Source organism: Sorghum bicolor, chromosome 9 (genome assembly GCF_000003195.3).
Source record: "Sorghum bicolor cultivar BTx623 chromosome 9, Sorghum_bicolor_NCBIv3, whole genome shotgun sequence".
Lineage (NCBI taxonomy): Eukaryota > Viridiplantae > Streptophyta > Magnoliopsida > Poales > Poaceae > Sorghum > Sorghum bicolor.
The window spans coordinates 24,593,843-24,612,635 of record NC_012878.2 but is presented as its reverse complement, the minus strand read 5'-3'; the positions used below and the strand labels follow the sequence as shown (position 1 = coordinate 24,612,635).

Here is an 18,793-nt window from a genome sequence, read left to right as displayed (position 1 = left end):
ACTTGGAGAACGAACCAGTTGCAGCAAAAGTATAATGTTGAGGAAGATCCGACAGATCCGGCTCCTCCTCCACTCTCCTCTTCTCTCTCCCTATTTTCTAGATTACAACTAGATCTAACTAGAACTAAAACTAGAGGAACTAGAACTAGAACTAGATGAACTAGAGGGATCATCTCTACTTGGATGAAGAATTGAAACCCTAGCTTTGATTCTGTAGAAGAGGTATGCTCTCCAGGGGCCAGGGGGCCTTGCTTATATAGTCTTTTCAGATGAATCTGGGTCGTCGGATCAAACCGACATTAATCGTATGGTTTTCCTTGATCCCTTAGGTCAGTGGAGCACGATCCGCAAAAAGGACTCTGATTGGGCACCAAAGGGGGGCGGGCGCCCTGGGCCAGGCCCCGTTCTGCCTCCGCTTCGTTCCCGTGGCTTCTGGAGTCTTCTAGATGATAGAAAATTGCGCGGCACGTTAATATCTCTATGTAAACCCGACGTGTGAGCCTTTCCTCCGTATTTCCTGATAACCCCCTGCAGAAATAGACAAACACCAAAACTCGTGGAATTCTGTCAGATAAAACCCTAATTTTGGATGTTGGTTGCATGTAGGTCCTTTTCCATAATTAGTTGACGGTTAAATGTGAGCATTAAGAACCGTCAACATAGTGATTATGCTGTGGGGGCAGTCTTGGGACAAACTAAAAATAAGAAGCATCATGCAATTGCTTATGCCAGTAAAACATTGACAGGAGCTCAACCTAATTATGCAACCACTGAAAAAGAGCTTCTGGCCGTTGTCTTTGCCATTGATAAATTTAGATCTTATTTAGTTTCAGCTAAAATAATTGTTTACACTGATCATGTTGCACTAAAATATCTGCTCACTAAAAAAGATGCTAAACCTCGCCTGATTAGATGGATCTTATTACTTTAAGAATTTAACTTGGATATAAAAGATAAAAAGGGAGTAGAAAATTCTATTGCTGATCACTTGTCTAGAATGTATTTTAAGAATTCACAGGAAACCCCCATCAATGATTCACTCCGGGACGACATGCTTTACGAGATTAACAGGTCTGACCCCTGGTATGAAGATATTGTTTATTTTATGGTTTCAGGGTATGTACTACCAGGAGCGAACAAGAAGAGGCTTATTCAAGAAAGTCGTTCACATATATGGGATGAGCCATACCTCTTCCGAGTATGCTCTGATGGATTACTCCGGAGATGTGTGACCACCAAGGAAGGATGGAAGATCATCGACAGATGTCATTCATCACCATATGGAGGACATTATGGAGCTTTCCGTACACATTCAAAGATCTTGCAATGTGGATTCTACTGGCCTACAATGTATGAAGACACAAAGCAATATATCAGAAGATGTGGGCCATGTCAAAGGCACGGAAACATAAACACTAGAGATGCCATGCCACTCACCAACAACCTTCAGATTGAGCTCTTCGATGTCTGGGGAATAGACTACATGGGTCCATTTCCCCCATCAAAGAAGTGTGAGTTCATCTTGGTGGCAGTTGACTACGTCTCCAAGTGGGTAGAGGCACTACCTTGCAAACATGCCGACAACATCAGTTCAAAGAGGATGTTCGAAGAAATTATATTTCCAAGATTTGGAGTCCCCAGAGTAGTGATAAGTGATGGAGGAGCACACTTCATCGACAAACGCTTCAAGCACTATCTATCAAAACATGGAGTCTGTCACAACGTCGCTACCCCCTGCCATCCTCAGACAAGTGGCCAAGCAGAGACTTCCAACAAGCAAATCAAGAATATTCTTCAGAAAACAGTCAATGAGATGGGAACGGCATGGAAGGACAAGTTACCCGATGCACTCTGGGCATACCGGATAGCATACAAGACCCCAATTGGAATGTCCCCATACCAATTGGTGTATGGGAAGACTTGCCACCTACCTGTTGAATTAGAGTTCAAAGCACATTGGGCCATAAGGAGATGGAATATGGACCTAGATGTCGCTAGAGATCATAGAAGAATGCAACTATCAGAATTGGAAGAATGGCGAGAGAAAGCATATCACAATTCGAAGATCTACAAAGAAAGAGTCAAAAGGTGGCATGACAAGAGGATCAAGAAGGAGTTCGCACCCGGAGATAAGGTATTACTTTTTAATGCCAAGGTAAAGCTTTTTGGGCATGGAAAACTCCGAAGTAAATGGGAATGACCATTCAAGGTAATCAATTCATCATCCCACGGAGCTATCACACTTCAAAATAACGAAGGTACGTTATTCAATGTAAATGGTCAACGTCTTAAATTATTTTTTAAGCCTAATAAAGAATTAGAAGAAATAGACGTGATCCATTTCTACCTTCCCAGGGAAAATTAGAGCCTGACCTTTTTAATCTGACGTTTTTAGACCACGTATATATTTTTCAAATAAATTTTGCATCTTGAAGCATGCTCGAGGAGGTGGGCCCATAATGGAGCCAGGCACAGGGCGGGCGCCCTGATGATGAGGGCGGCCGCCCAGCCCCTGTCTCCTCTCAATCCCGATTTCCTCCGTCGTGATAAACCCATTTATGGTAAACTAAATAATCATGCAGATGGAATGTTTCGCATGCATGGCGGCGGAAGTAGCCCGAGCAAACCCTAGAGGCACTTTTTGACCCCCTATATAAATAGACCTCTGACGTCAGTTTTCGACACCAATTCATTCAAGCCTTCTCTCCTTTTTCAATTAGAGCTTGCTTAGTCCCTCGCTGCTCCAATGGCCGACGAGTTCCACGACGATTGGGAGGTCGTCCCCTTCGACCTCAACAAGAAGCCCAAGGAAGACCCCGATGCCTATGCTCTCGTCCCGGCCAACACAAAGCGACAGCTAGCAGCCATGCCATCGCGCCAGCGCAGCTCTACCCAATCCTACCATGCTCAACCAGTTCTCACTGCACCACCGTAGCCCCTACTTCTCAAGGGACCGTCAGCCAAGAAGGAGGCCATCGTCAAGGTGCCAGCCGGCACGAGAATCCTACCACCCAGGCCCAATGAGCGGGTCGTCGGAGTCAAGACCAGTCGGAGCGGCGAGATCAGCAGCATCCGCTACACTACGGAGGAGGAGAGGCCTTACTTCGAGGGGGTTAGAGCAGCCAAAGTCTGTTTCATCCCTCCAAAGGCAGCCCCGAAGCACACCCTCAATGCTCTCGAGACACCTTCTAAGCGTCGCAAGACTATAGCAGATACAGATGAGGACGTTCGTAGGCTAGATAAGGTCATCATAGAGCTCCAGTCCTCGGTTAACTCTATCAATAGGCAGCTCTCTAACCACAACACTGTTATACTAGGTCTTAAGCATGATCTTGCTAGTGCCAATAAAAAGATTAGGGAGTTAGAGCACCGCTAAGTTATCTAGATTAAATCTTGAGGCAGTGCATCTTAGTTATTCATCTTTAAATTCGGCTTAGAACTATTATTAGCTTCAGTTCATTAATAGTCATTTGTAATAATGCCTCAAGATTAATAAAGATTATTATTATGTCTTGTGTGTTTCTACTTCATTTTTTATGCAAGTAAGCAAAAAACAAGTATGGGGGAGATCCCTCGACATGCCAAACACACTTCGACCACACCACTCCACGATTCAGGTACATACTCTGCACACTTTACACATACGCATATATCTTGGTTTGTGCAGAATATTGTCTCTGACATGATAAATTAAATTAATTAAAATGTTTCTAATCATGATTAATCTCACTCTGTGATATTTCCTAAAAACTTGCAATTATTGAAAAATCATTTTAAAACCCTGTGTTACTTAAGTCACTGTGGAATGTGAGATGGTAGAGTATGAGTATCTTATTCTTGATATCGTTGTTGCTTGGAGAATTTATTTCAAGATCTTCAAAAATTCTAGCTACCATCCTCAGTGTTTTATATGCCTGCTAAACCTGAAAATATTAATTATGATAAATATAAAAGCTATCTGCTCTGTATTGAGTTTGTTCAAAACGAGTTAGACCCTTGTTGAGAGATTTATCATACTCCTAAGATCAAGACATTTATTCAGAAAGATTCACTCTTCCGAATTATTGTTGTGTTAGAGGCATGGGCTATGCAACAATATGAATATTTTGAGGAAATAAAAAGGAGCAAGTGCTCGACAACCTCATAGAAAAAATGGACAAGTATCCGGCAGTTGAATTAGGGGTACCTCGGTATCCACCTGAAAAAAAAGAAAGAGAAAAGAAAGAAGAAAATGATAGGCCATGGTCCCTCTAATAAGCAATATGCCAGTAAGAGTTGACAAGTTTTTAATTTCCAAAGTCTTTGATCTAAGAGTATGGCATTCCTCTCCTCGGATCCTATTTTGATCAGGCAATAAATGCAAGGTAAGTATGCTTGAGAATTTCTACAAATTAAAACAGCCTCAGTGAGATATATAAAAGATAAATGAGCGACCTGAGAGAACCTATGAGGGTAAAGGTATGCTAAATTTCTTTTCAAAAATATAAAAAAAACTCCAAGTGACAGGATTGAGAAGAAAGGACATCTACTCTTGACCGTATATTTCCCTGACTACGGTACACAGTGAATTTTTACAACACCCTGCAGGTATGAAGAGAATGTTTTACAATGTTTTAACCCCAGATATTTTTCTTAACCATCCTTTTCTCGAGGACGAGTAAAAGCCTAAGTATGGGAGTGTTTGTTGACGGTTCTTAAGTATCAATTTTAATTATGAAATAAACAAGGAAAAGGACTAATATACAAACAACACCTAGAAATAGGGTTTGATCTGACAGAATTCCACGAGTTTTGTTGTTTATCTATTTCTGCAGGGGGTTATTAGGAAATATGGGAGAAGGGCCCACACGTCGGGTTTACATAGAGATATTAACGTGCACTGCAATTATTCAACATCTAGAAGACTCCAGAAGCCACGGGAACGAACGGGAGGCCGATCGGGCCCGGGGGCAGGGCGCCCGCCCTCTCCCCTTGGGCGCTCGCCCACCTCTGGTGGCCAATCACGGTGAATCACGCGGATTATGCTCCACCGCCTTTGAGGATCAAGGAGAACCATTCAATCAAGGTCAGTTTGATCTGACGGCCCATATTCATTTGAAAAAGGCTATATAACCAACGCCCCTGGCCCCTGGAGAGATAGAATCCCATTATTCATTAGCATATTTTCCAGAGAGGATTCAGAGAGAGAGGTTCCTTAGGGTTCCCACCTCATAGGGCTTAGCATTCAATGTGAGAGTAGAATTAGTTCTACTAGATGGAGAGAGATAGAGTGGAGGTGTAGATCGGAGGAAGCCCGGCCTGTCGGTGTCTACTCCGAGGTTGTACCTGCGGGATCAAGTCTCCTAACCCGAGGCTTGCTCCTAAGATTCTTCAGTATTTTGACTTCTAAATTCTAGTAAGTTCTTTGTTTTATTGTTCTTTGGTTTATGAGTTTACTTTGATCTCTTTGCGTAGAGTCTAGAGTAATCATCTCTGGCGTAAATGTGGTGTTTGGGCTAGGATACTCATAGATATCCCCTGTCTAGCTGGACCGTGGTAGTAGCGAGGAACGTGACATTTCCAAGTTACCTTTGTAGCCCATATCCTGTTAGCAGGCTCGATAGGGTTTATAGGTGCGGGTCGAACATCCTCTGTGGTGTCTAGATTCTGTGAGCCTCCCCAACAGAATAGTAGATCATCCTTACCAAGGTTAGAATGAGAGTGCGGTTGTAGTATTCTCTATACGTCACTCACATCGAGTCATAGTGGTTGTAGCCTAAAGGTTAGTAGGAATAGACCTAGTTAGTCAGATGCACGCTTTCTCCTAGTGGTAAAAATATAAATACGATACTCTGGATAACATCCCGGGTGAAGTGCTCACCGATATCCATGCGCTTGCGGAACAATTCCTAATTGCGTTACCAAATATCAACAGCAGGTGGGCCCCAGGTTTTAGGGCATGCCTTCCCGAGTCTTCTAGAGTCTTCTGGAGTTGACATTCCGGTCTTCTCTCTATGTAAATCTGACATGTGAACCTCCTTTTGTTCTTATTCCGATAACCCCCTACAAAAACATACATTCACCAAAACTCATGGAAATTGTTAGTGAAAAGCCTAAGTCTATGGTGATGTCCAAACTTGCTCATATTTCTTCCAACCATGGGACTTTTACCTATACTTGGGTCTTGAGCAGCTGAAAGACAGAACAATTAAGTCAAGCACTGTTGTCTCATGCTCTATTGTTCTACCTCTATCCTAGAGTTTTTTGTAATTTTCAAAATAAAACTCAGAGTTCTTTAGTATGATCCTTTCAAGTCTCTCATTATATGGTATTTTTGGATCCTCTCTAAGGCATTGAAAGGAGTGATGCCTTCTCTCTTGCTCTCAAGATATATAGTATTTATGGCACAAGGCATTTATATAACCTTCACTCTCTCTCACCCTATATTTAATAAAGCTTATGTGGAGCTCATAGGTGTGGGGATAACTAATGCATTGGATCTGATCGAACCTTGGATCCAAATGAACTCACCACATAACCAACCGGTTTGTGCATGTGTGGTTTTATATGTGGATGCTAAACTAGAGAATATTTGCGGAAGGAGAAGGGGTGCAAAATAATTCTAATGCTCCTTTACATAGAATGATTCCTCTAACTTTGAACTTGAAATTTTGATAATAACTTGGGCTCATAAATCTTTCTTTCTTTTCTTTCTTTCATGGAACTTTTGTCCACTATTTTTCTTGCATCCCAATAATTCTTTTTTGTAACAAATATTTTGTAGAGGAATAAGAGATAAAACATGGAGCATTGAACTTAAGATAATTGGCTAGCAAATAAGCAGGGGAAATATTTTTGGTGTTCACTCTCGGTGTAAGAGTGGAACATTTTGGATAGGTGAATATGGAATATTTATGTGGTGCGTACTTCCAGAGTAGAAGCAGCAAAGAGGTGAACATGAGTGTACGTGATACCGAGATTAGTCACATGATGAGTTCCTAAGGGTCAACACAGCTCGAGAACACAAAGCCCTACATATATGTGGAGGCTTCCTATATTAAATAAATATGGCTATGGTAGGAATTTTTTACTCTCTATCATACATAGAACTCATCATGAAGCATTTTAATTTTCATAAAATAAATCTCTAGAATTTAATAGCACTACGAACAAGATAAACAGTAGCTCAGACTATATCATATTAGATCCATAAACTACCTAGACTTAGTTTAAGCATATGCTCCCACAGGTTTAAAGAGTAGAGTAAATTCAGTTGTCTAACAGTGTATCTAATCCTTGGGAGAATTCAAATTTAAAACTAGGTACTTGAAAAGAATTATGGCAGAGCAACTATTCATCATTTCCATCATTCCTTCATCTCTACATATTTTATTTATAGCAAACTTAATAGAAAAATAAAGTAAACTTATATTACACACTCTTTTTATTTGGTTTTCATTTTTAAGCAAGCTCAAATTTAAACAAATTAAACCGCAAATATTTATTTGATTTTCTAAAATTATAAAAGAGAAAGGAAATAAATCGAAATGAAGGGAAAAGAAAACTTACCTTGATAATGGGGGTCCTCCCCCAAGCTAGTCTTCTTTCAGGATCTAGAGGAACACGAAGATGTCACTTAGAGTGTTGTGGGCTTGGTCTTGCCCTTCTTGAATAGATGCCAACGTCTGAGTGGTGGTTTGGTTCCACTGACGCTGGTCATTCCAATTCTACTCATTATGAGCAAGAGAGGTGTGGACGTAGTTTTGGAATGCCATCTATTCATTGTAATACTGGTGGGTATAGAAGAACCCTGAAGCATCAGACCTTTGTCCTTGCTCAAAGCCTTGTTGCTCATCTTCTGTCCTTTCTGCATATGTACTGAATGAATGCCTTGGAGCTTCACCTGAGGGACCTTATCTTGTGGGGATGAATGGTAATGGTGGATAGTACCCATATGGATGGTAGGTAGGATGGAACAGAGGATACATCCCAGGGTTCAGTGTGTGGCATTGGCATGCCTGCCATTCATCATAGATGGTGTGTGTCGGTGCTTCATGAGTGGGATCAGCACCGAGCCAGACTGGCTCATGTTGATGAGCAAATCTGTCAGAGGCTATCCTCTAAGGTGCCCTCTCAGAAGTCTCTCCCTAAGCTCCTCTCCTGTTCACTGGTCATGCCTAAAATTCAATGTGCAGAGTTTGGATAAAATATAGTGTCATCTTTGGGTTAGGTAACCGGAGCTTTGCATCCCCATATGCAATGTACAGATCCCCTTTTATTTTCTTTACAAGGTGTGCATGGTTAAAATGTTCATATCCATAAATTTGTCTATGTGTATCAATAAAATCCAAAGAGGCACCTTCAAGTAACTTAAGCTTAATAGCTAAACAAGTAACAATGGAACAAATTGCTACATATCCTACTTTATATTCAGGAATGCTTAACCAATGATCTACTAAAGCATGGACAGACGACACCCTTATTTTCTTCACTACTGCATAAAGTAATTGCAAATCTATAGCTCTAATTTTACTAGCATCATCTCCAGGGAAGAAAGTCATTCCTAACCACTTATGTAAGAACCTAAGTGTAGGGTGCTCTATGTCCCAAGTACGATTGCCATGAAAGAAAGGTTCCTTGGAAATCTCTATCTAGAATTTGTGGGTGTCAAAATCTTTTAAGGCTTTAGTTAAATCTAAACGTGTATTTGAAGGAAAGCCTAAAAGATCCCTAAGAACTCTACATGTTAAAGAGAACCCTTGGGTAAACAACCTAAAATAAATTCCTGTCTAGGTGAGTTGAAGGGTGCACAGAAATTCTGTGGTTAAAAGCATTGACCCTAACAATGATAGATGCAAAAGAACTCCAACCAACAAACTAGAAAATAGTGTCAAGTTCAGTTGCCATACCAGTTTCATAGAGGAACACATCATCCAGAACAGGTGTGTGGACAAAGTTACTGCTCTTCAATTTATGTAGGTGTTCTTCTCTCTCACATCCTTCAAGGCAAGGTGAGTTGCCTTGAGGAGAACCCTTTGTGGTGTAGAGGAAGATGGTGGCTGAGAGTCGGCGGGAGGATCGGTGCTCATGTCAGAGCCGGCTCTTGACGAGGTGTACTAGGATGAGCTCCATGTGGTCCTTCCTGAGACCTTGTTGGCGATTCCCTTTGCCCAGCTCTTCATCCTACAACAAATGCTTACAGACAAACAACACTAGTGCAAGGGGTTAGTCAAAGGTTAGCGGTTAGCCGTCTAGAGGTCAGCCGTTCTTTCAAGATTGAGTCTAGTTGCTAGTTTGAATTTTGACAGAACCTCCCCTTGATTTTAGATTTCTTAACTCCTAGTTGGACAACACTTCCACTAATTTCTCTCTATGAACTCTTGCAGCACTACCCCTCTTTCACTAGCTCTTGAGCTCTTGATCACTCTCCCAAACTCCTCTCCTCTTCTCTACTCTTTCTAAGTTGGCCTTCTCTCCCGAACTCTCTCTGGACTGCTAGAGGCCGAGAGCTTGAAGTTTGTCTACTGAAATGGCTTGTGTGTGGTGTGAAGAAGTGAAGGGAGGAAGCCCTTTTATAGAGGAGGAGGTGGTCGGGCAGGTGCCCAAGGAAGGTGGGGTGGCCGCCCATGTGGGTGCCCCTCCTCCACTCAAATTTCGTGGCTAAAAACTTTGCTTCAATCCTAAGCAAAGTGAGTGGAACTTTGGTGGACTTGGCTGGTGGAAAAGAGGAGGGTGAGTGGAGGAGAGTAGGTGGTGATGTGATGTATGTTAGGTGAGGTCTATGACATGTGGAACCCATGGTGGTGGACCCCCCATGTAAGAAATATATAATATATAAAAATATAATGCAGGAATTTAAAATAAGCTAAGAATAAATATATAAACTAAATCAATCTTTTTGTGCCACCACAATAAATATTTTTAACGGGTTGTGACACACTAGAAAAATTATTTATATGGGGCATAGAATTTTATAATGTAGTATTGTAAAGTAAAAATATATAAACTGAAAAAGTAAGTAGGGGTAAATACCAAGTTACCTTCTGGCGAGGGTTCGAAGTTTAGCGTCCTCCAAACTGGACCTTCCAAATTATTTATTCCGCTGATGATCCCAGAGTGGGTGACTGTGGTGATTCTTCTAGCTTGTCTTGATCTACCATCTTTGTAGAAGAGTTGAGCCCTTGTTTTGGCTTGAATGTGAACTACTCTTCTTGTTCGTTGATGGTGAATTTGATAGGTCCTTTCCCAACATCATTGTGTGTATTGGCACTGCTCAAGAATGGTCTCCCAAAGAATGAGTGACATTCTTGAATCTGGATGCATATCCAGTACCACAAAGTCTACTAGCACGGAGAAGTCTCTTATCTTGACTAGAATATTTATGGCGATGCCTAATGGATATCAGACTGATTGATCGGCTAGCTGAACACACATTGATGTTAGCTCAAGTGCAGTGTGATTAAGCTTATAGTAGACACAAGTGGGTATCACACTGACACTTGCTCCAAGGTCACAGAGTGCATGGTTCACTACAAGGTTTTGACCCATTAGCCACGAAACACTTAGGCAACACCACTCATTTGGTTGCAATTGGGGGGTCCTATGACACCCGAACACTAAATTGGTAGTAATAGGGGTACATATTGCTACACTTTCATTGTGTTGCAATATTGTTTTTTTTAGTTGCAACTAGTTCATGATAATGCACCCATTTTAAGGATTTTTGTTGCAATTTGCGCGTTGTGCGGCTACACAAATTTTGAGTTGCATTAGCATTTTGTGTGTTGCAAATGAATGGTGATATGGCAACCATATTAGCTTTGGTTGCTTATGAAGGGCACAATCACGATGATTGATTTAGGTTGCAACATGCTTGGTTTCTTGTGGCAATATCTAGATGACTATTGCATCCTTTCTTGCTGCAAGATGCAATATTATATACGTATTGCCACTATTTTTGTGTGGCAATAATACTGACCATAGTCGTGGCAACTGTTATACGTCTATTGCAATGAAGTCTTACTTGGTTGCACTTTAATTTATATTCCTCTATAGAAGATGATGTGGCGCCATGCTCCAACCAGCGGGTCCCACACCGAGGACATGACGAAGTGGTCCCACCATCCGATCCCACGTCAATGATGTGGCGATGCGGTCCCACCAACGGCATGGCAGCGAACACGTGGCGCTGCGGGCCCAGGTTGACTAGCGTCTTGCCCCTCCCTTTTAATTTTTGCAAAAATAATACCATCACAGGGGAATTGAACCCACAACCTCTTGCTAGACATGGAGGAGGCATTACCACTAGAACACTTAGCCTTTTGTGTTGATGGCATGCATGTTTGATTATATATAAATTTAATATATTGTGGAGATAAAAATGGTCAGATATTTCAGCAAATGGTCTATAAATAAAAGTCCTATGTATCAAATGTAGGTCTTGATGAATGGACTAATATTGGTATTGATGACTTTTTGAGTTGCGACAATCTAGGGTTTCAAAATTTGAACCATCTAGATTTTGTCAAATGCAAAGTTGACCAAAACACCTTAAGTAGATCTTGATGAGTTTAGCAATCTTGGTACTCATCACTTTTGTATCTGAAACATTTTAGGGCTTCGAAAACTACAGTCAAAGTGTCATTTTTTTCTTAATCCAAGATTTGACTTGGTCAAACTTGGTCAATTGAGCAACCAAATGACCTAAAATCAAAACATTTTGAATACAAAGATTGTAAAACTCATCGAGATCTATATTTGATACATAAGTCATTTCTACATTTGAGAAAGTGTTAGTAAACACTAGTCACATGTTTAAAAATCCAAGATTTGACTTGATCAAATGAGGCATTAAACGACCTCAAATGAAAAACTTTTGAATACCATGTTTGTATAACTCATCAAGATCTACATTTGATATATATAGGTCGTTTTTGCATTTGAGAAAGTGTTAGTAAACAGTAGACACTAAATCTTGAATCTCACATAGACTTTATTAAACTCTATGTGAGACTTGTGGATTTAGAACTACACTTTGCAAAAGCTTTGTCCAATGCAAAAAAGTCCTATGTATCAAATGTAGGTCTTGATGAGTGGACCAATATTGGTATTCATGACTTTTTGAGTTGCGATAATCTAGGGTTTCAAAAACTAATTTTGAGCTGTGAAAATTTTAAAATTCAAAATTTGAACCATCTAGATTTTGTCAAATGCAAAGTTGACCAAAACACCTTAGTAGATCTTGATGAGTTTAGCAATCTTGGTACTCATCACTTTTGTATCTGAAACATTTTAGGGCTTCGAAATTTGCAGTCAAAGTGTTATTTTTTTTAAAATCTGAGATTTGACTTGGTCAAACTTGGTCAATTGAGCCACCAAATGACCTCAAATCAAAACATTTTGAATACAAAAATTGTACAACTCATGAATATCTACATTTGATATATAAGTCATTTCTGCATTTGAGAAAGTGTTGTGTGAGATATTAGATTTTTCTAATAATTATTTTTCATTGTATTTTTCTTCGTGTTGTGTGAGATAAAATACGATGAATTATTTAAACTATGTCAAACAAAGAAATGACGTAAACTAAAGTTGTAAATATTGATGACGTCCCAACTATCTTATATAAATATATTCCATTTGTAATGATTTATATTTGCCATTAATAATGATTTAATTTTTCCATTTATAAATATTTTCATGCATTAAAAATTAAAAAGAAAAACAAATAAAAAAACACACACATGACTAGTCAAATGCGGCCTGCTAAGCCACCGGATGTCTGGTGGCCATCCGATCACATCGAAGGGCCAACCGCATCCCTTAGCCGGTCAAAACGACTGCAGCCAGCCTCCACCAAACCCTAAAATCTAGTTTTCCCTCCCCTGTCTCTCACACGCAGCGGCCGCAGCGGCGGTGGCCAAGCACTCGCTCGCACGCATCGACCGAGCGCTCGCGCAACTACCCATCGTGTCGCCGTGGAAGGCCAGTGCGGCGGCATCGACGACGACTGGGACGCGCTCACGCGTCCGCGTGTGCGCCCGTGTGCCCGTGCGCCATCCACAACCGGCGACCCATGCTCGAGCTCGCGGTGGATCCAACGGTCGTAGGCGTGATGCGGCGGCGGGAGGCGAGATCCAGCCATGCCCTCCCCAACCTCTCCCTCACCCAGGACGTGGTATGCCCCCCTCCTTCTCCTCTCTCACTCTCTCTAATCCGTCGTCACGATCTCGCTCTCTGCCTTGCAGAATGACTGTCCATGGCTAGATTTTAGGAATATACTTGCGACCAAGGTTAACAAATGATGTCTGTAGACAAAAGATATGTTACTTGCTTGTTTAGAATTTTAGTATCTTCGTAACTCAAGGTAAAATGTTTAATGGTAGCTGACAGGAGATCTACTCATTAACATTTGTATTTTACATGTCGCTTTGTGGATTTGTACATGGTTTTGGAGACATAATTATTGGAATAGTAGTGGGTTGTCGGCTCCAGTGGAATCCAATGTGTGCTGCCTCCTCAATTATAAATTATAATAAAATGCTGAAATTGTTTAGTAGTAGCTTCTACTCAGAATTGGTCAGGACAAAGAGGAGGTCATAGATTATGTCACTGACAATAAAAAGGACTATCGAACTTGGTTGCGCCATCATCTCAGTTTACTGGTGTTGAGAAAAAAAGTCTTGGTAAAGATGCGTAGTAGTAAAAACTCATATCAATTATGCCTGCATGAACTCCAAACTCTGCCCATGTTTGGTTTGTTTTATAAAGATCGGGTGTAGTAAAATTCATATCATTTATGGCTGCATGAACTCCAAATTCTGCCTGTGTTTAATTTGTGTGTTGTGTAGTGAAAATTCGTATCATTTATGTGCATGCATGAACTCCAAACTCTGCCTGTGTTTATGTGGCAACATGTTGGTTCTGAACTGATTGCATGTGGTGTACCATCTTGGCCGTGCTGCAACAACCAATTAGCTGCAACGTCGATAGCTTGTTTGCTACTAGAGTCTTTTTATTTGATTTACAGTCATTATGTTGCACCACCACATGGATAGCTAATGATATTGTTAACTTGCAGCCACTTTGAATTCTAGTAAGTAGTAACAACCACCATAAGTGTTCTATTCTAGAAAGAACAACTATGTGTTTCTATTTTATTGTAGAATAATAGTTACACTGAACCATTTGTATATATTAATTGAAATAAAGACAATTTATTGTTACCCTATTTAAGTTTATTGCCAATGCTTATTTTCTTTTGTATTTTTTTTTTGATTCAGTTGAAAGTTGCGACAAGTAAGAAGGGAAGTGAGGGACATGGGAGCTACATATTGTTTCAAGGTGCACATTCTTCTACTTTGTGATGAGGGACATGGCAGCAGCTGCTGCTATATATGTTTTTACACGTGGATTCTTTCCTTGTTAATTGCTGGTGAAATTAGTTAATTGCAGCAGCGCACCTAGTTAATTGTTTGATGACTGGTTGCCAACGCCTGCTAGTTTAAAGTCCTTGAAAGCTTCCTCTGTTGGAAGCAAAGTTACATATACACAGATTTATTATCATAAAATTGTTGAAAAAATATTAGCTGCATTTTTCTATTCATTGGTAAGGTACAATCACATATTACATTAGGTACTTCCTCCAAATACTTCGAGGACTATTGCATGCTATAAAAATTTGTGCTCATGTACAACTCTATTTTGCCAAGATATATTTGTAAAACTAGGACATTCTTATTCTCACTATAAGTTAAAAGTTTTAGTTTGTAACTTGGTTATATTTCTATCACTGTTTTTCAGGAACTTAAAGGTGCCGTTGGAGTGATGGACAACTTCCTAGAAGCAGTCTACTCTGACCGTAACACTAATGCATGTGCAGCAAGAAAATATAGCAAGTTTGGTCATTTTAGGAGATTACTTTTTATAATTCTTAGATTGATGGATTTTATTTTGTTGGATAATGTGAGCTATGATGCGCAAGAATGTGTAAATTACAAAATCTGCAACGTGTGAATATCGTCATGTGATAATTATTGTGCTAAACTTTTATGGGCTAAAATGTGATAGTTATTGGGCTAAATCTGTTTGGCCTGTCTATTAGTTTGGCCCATAAAACATAATATTTTGGCCCAAAAATCTATGGTGGTAATAGAGACAAGAACTTTACTCAACCAAAACGTTTTGGACGCAATAGAGGAGATCACATCTAACAACCGATCACATTGTGTGGCAATAGAGTGTCCAGTCTCTTGCCTCCAAACGCACCTGGTAGCAATAGAGAGGACACCTTATTGCATCGAGATCCATTTCGTGGCAACATAGGACACCACATATAGCAACCAATTCACATTGATGGCAATAGAGGGGTTGCCCTTGTAGCAACCACAACTAGGGTGTAGCAATACAATATTTTGCAACGCCTCATTTTACACATTGCAACGCTTTATAGATGATGCAATTGGAATCTCTGGCATCACCTGATGTGTTGCGATAGGATACATGGCAACCAACTCGAGCGTGGCAATGTGTAATTGTTCCAACTTCAACATGTGTTGCAATACCTAAACTCCTGCAACCACCAAAAGACAGTCGTGGCAGAAGGTTAATACCACCAGGCTTTACGCATCACCGTCTGACGAAATTGTTTGGTTGCAATTGCACATATTGCAACCAAAACAGGCATATTACAACGTATTTTTGCCGGTGCTAATGGGTCAAAACCTTGTAGTGGTTGAAATGTTGATCTCCAATTGTACATTCGATGGTCGGACATCCTAGATCCTTTTTCTTTTCTGGTAACTTGTTGAGGATGGCCGCACTGTACTCTTCTGTGAGCTTGATTACTTCAGTGGATGGCAGTGGTCTCTTCTTGTTAAGAATGTCTCTGATGTACTTGGTGGATGTAGGGACGTATGGCATCTAGCAGAGGTATATTGATATATAATTTTTGAAGTACCTCCATGCATGAACTTACCAAACTGCTCATCTACTTGTTGTGGTCTTTTATTTCGACAAGGAAATGGTAGGTAATTTGTGTCTTGAAAATCTTGTCTCATCTCGTGGTCTTGAACCGGTTCTAGTAGTATGTCTTTAGGAATATTGTTCTTGTTCTCCACCATTGTTGGTAATGTTGATGGTATTGCCACGAGTCTTTTGGTACCTTTTGGGTAGGGAGGATCTTTGGTAGAACTCCCTCTCCTTGTAGTGATATTCTTTATCTGCTCAAGGTTAGTGGCAACAGGCAACGCAGCAGCCAATTGTGCTATTTTTGCTTCTATCTTTTTATTATATTCAAGTTGGTCATTAATGGCAGATGAGAAACTATCCATTTTAACATTTATATCTTCCAAGGTTTTATCATTATTAGCAAGCCTAGCTTTAATGTCTAGGTTGATTTTAGATTGCTGCATAATTAACTCTCTTAAAAAAGGTTGCTTTGTAAAATTACCTAAATTCATACCTTGGCTATCTTGATGATGTCTCCAATTTGGTTGATGTGGAACTTTTCTGACTGCAGGACTTGAATTTGATTTAGATATTGCTTCAATCGCCCTCTGGTCTTCCTTGTATTTGGCCCTCTGGTCTAACCAGTGGAGCAAGTCATCCATCTTAGTGGACAGTGCATTTACTTCTTCAATTGCTTCTTCACCTTTGTCTTGGGACCAGCTTTGATTATCTGATATCTTCTCTATAAGCTCCTTAGCTTTCCCAAGAGTGAGTGATAAGAATGATCCTTCAACAGTGGCATCTAGGTGCTCACGTGTCTTTTGGTTTAATCCATGATAAAAGCCTTGCATGAGTAACCATTCTTCCATTCCATGATGAGGACAATCTTGAATGTATCCTTGCAAACGTTCCCATGCTTCTGAAATGGTTCTATCTTCTGCTGTTGGAAATTGGTAATCTTTCCTCTTAAGGCATTTGTCTTGCCTATTGGGAAGAATTTTGCTAGAAAGGCCTTAAAACACTTTGCCAATGTGTTGATGTCTTCTTTGTTGGCATAGAACCATTGCTTCGCTCTTTCCACTAGTGAAAATGGGAAGAGGTGAAGTAGTATGATATCTTGATTAACTCTTTCTATGGCGATGGTGCTTCCAATCTCTATGAAGTCTAGCAGATGTGTACTTGCGTCTTCATTCGCCTTGCCACTATATTAGATAGCTTGCACCATCCAAATGAGGCTTGGCTTGAGCTCAAACTCAAGATTTTCTGTTCTTAGTACTGGACTAGTGTGGATTTTCTCCACTGTTGGAGCAGAAAACTCCAACAAGGTCTTTTTAGCCATAGCTTCAAATACTAGTGATGAGCTTCCTTCTTGATTGATCTGATTCAGATAAAGAATTGAGTGACTCAGATTCAATCCTGCTATTACCCTGTATAAAAATATAAACAGAAAAACAAACAGGGTAAACCTGCCAAGTAGAGGTGACTAGCAAGCTACCTACTCATTTTATTAAGTATCTGTTTAGGCAATTTTTCTCTAGAAGTTTATTCCTTCCCTGACAACGGCGCCAGAAATGCTTGTTGACACTTCTAACACTACTTAAGCTAAGTTGTCATCCCTAGTATGGTGCTAGAAGTGTGGCATGAAAAATGTCCACTAATAATATAAATATAGGATCCGCAAGCGTAAAGATTAAATACCGTTGTAGCACTTCACCGGGAAGTATTCCAGGTATCGTTATTTATATTTAGCTCAAGGAAAAGAACTAAGGACTTAAACAATGAGATCAACTTGCAAAACATGACTACTTATGAGTGATTGGGTTGCATAGTCACAAAATTGGCAGGAGAGTAAACCATAGATATATGATGTATAAAATATAGAAGCTCACGGAATATAGAGACTAGACTTAGACTACTCAGCTTAATATTAGGCAGATGTCCGATTAGTTCAAGAGATAGAAAATCCTATGTAGTTCTAATTTATCAAGTCATTCATCTACTCTAATGCTACACTATCATATATAGCACAAAAGACTCTTCATTTATGTATAAGGAACATTGCTATAAAAAGCCAAGACAGAGCTGGACTTCCTACGCAACTACAATTCTACCTGTCCTACCAATGGGGGATGGAACATAAAGGACTCAATGGAACTGTCACTTCCACGATCTACCACGCAACCCGGCCAATAGGGTGTAATTGCACATAAATGACATCTAAGCACCATGCTTACATGACATTTATCACCTAACTCTCCCGCGAAGTGGGCTAAGCGCTTTGCAACATATACATAAACTCATTATCAATCATAACCATATCAAATGTAGAACTAGAATAAACTAGGAACATAATAAATAGAAACATAATGATATTTAGAATAAAGTCAAAAGAGAGATAAAGGATAATACCAATCTCTGGTGACGAAGATCTGGAATTTCTGAGCACAGGCGCCTGACTCTTCCTCTATCTAATCTAATCCTATGTGGAAGATGAAGATTAGGAGTAGCTAATCTATCTCTAATCCTTGGCTCTAATGGCTCCCTCTAATTCTCTGATGAGAATAAAAATATAATTTTGTTTTTCTTTCTAAATTTCGAGCTTGATTATAGGGGGTAGGCTTGTATTTATAGCCCCCTAGGAAGCACTACAGCCCTTGGATCAAACCAACTTAAGCGTGCGCTTAAGATTAATCCTCAAAGTCGGTGGAGGCAGGATCCGCGAGGTTGGCTCTGATTGGCCAAACCTCGCGGGCGGCTGCCCCTGCTCCCCTGGGTGCCTGCCCCTGCAATATGGCAGGTGTGGGGGTATAAACCCCTATACCCTTACGGCTGGGCTTGGGCCAAGAGGTTTGGCCCATCACGA

At 40.3% G+C, this 18,793-nt stretch overlaps 2 long non-coding RNA genes across 2 annotated transcripts; one reads left to right on the top strand and one right to left on the bottom strand.

Annotated features, from left to right (window-relative positions):
• LOC110430151 lies at positions 1,505–9,510 on the bottom strand. The gene is made up of 3 exons (XR_002447421.1): positions 8,889–9,510; positions 5,861–8,156; positions 1,505–1,565 (listed from the first exon to the last, which is right to left on the bottom strand). It is a non-coding gene; the product is annotated as an uncharacterized LOC110430151 (long non-coding RNA).
• On the top strand, positions 12,846–15,043 carry LOC110430099. The gene is made up of 3 exons (XR_002447313.1): positions 12,846–13,159; positions 14,265–14,325; positions 14,785–15,043. It is a non-coding gene; the product is annotated as an uncharacterized LOC110430099 (long non-coding RNA).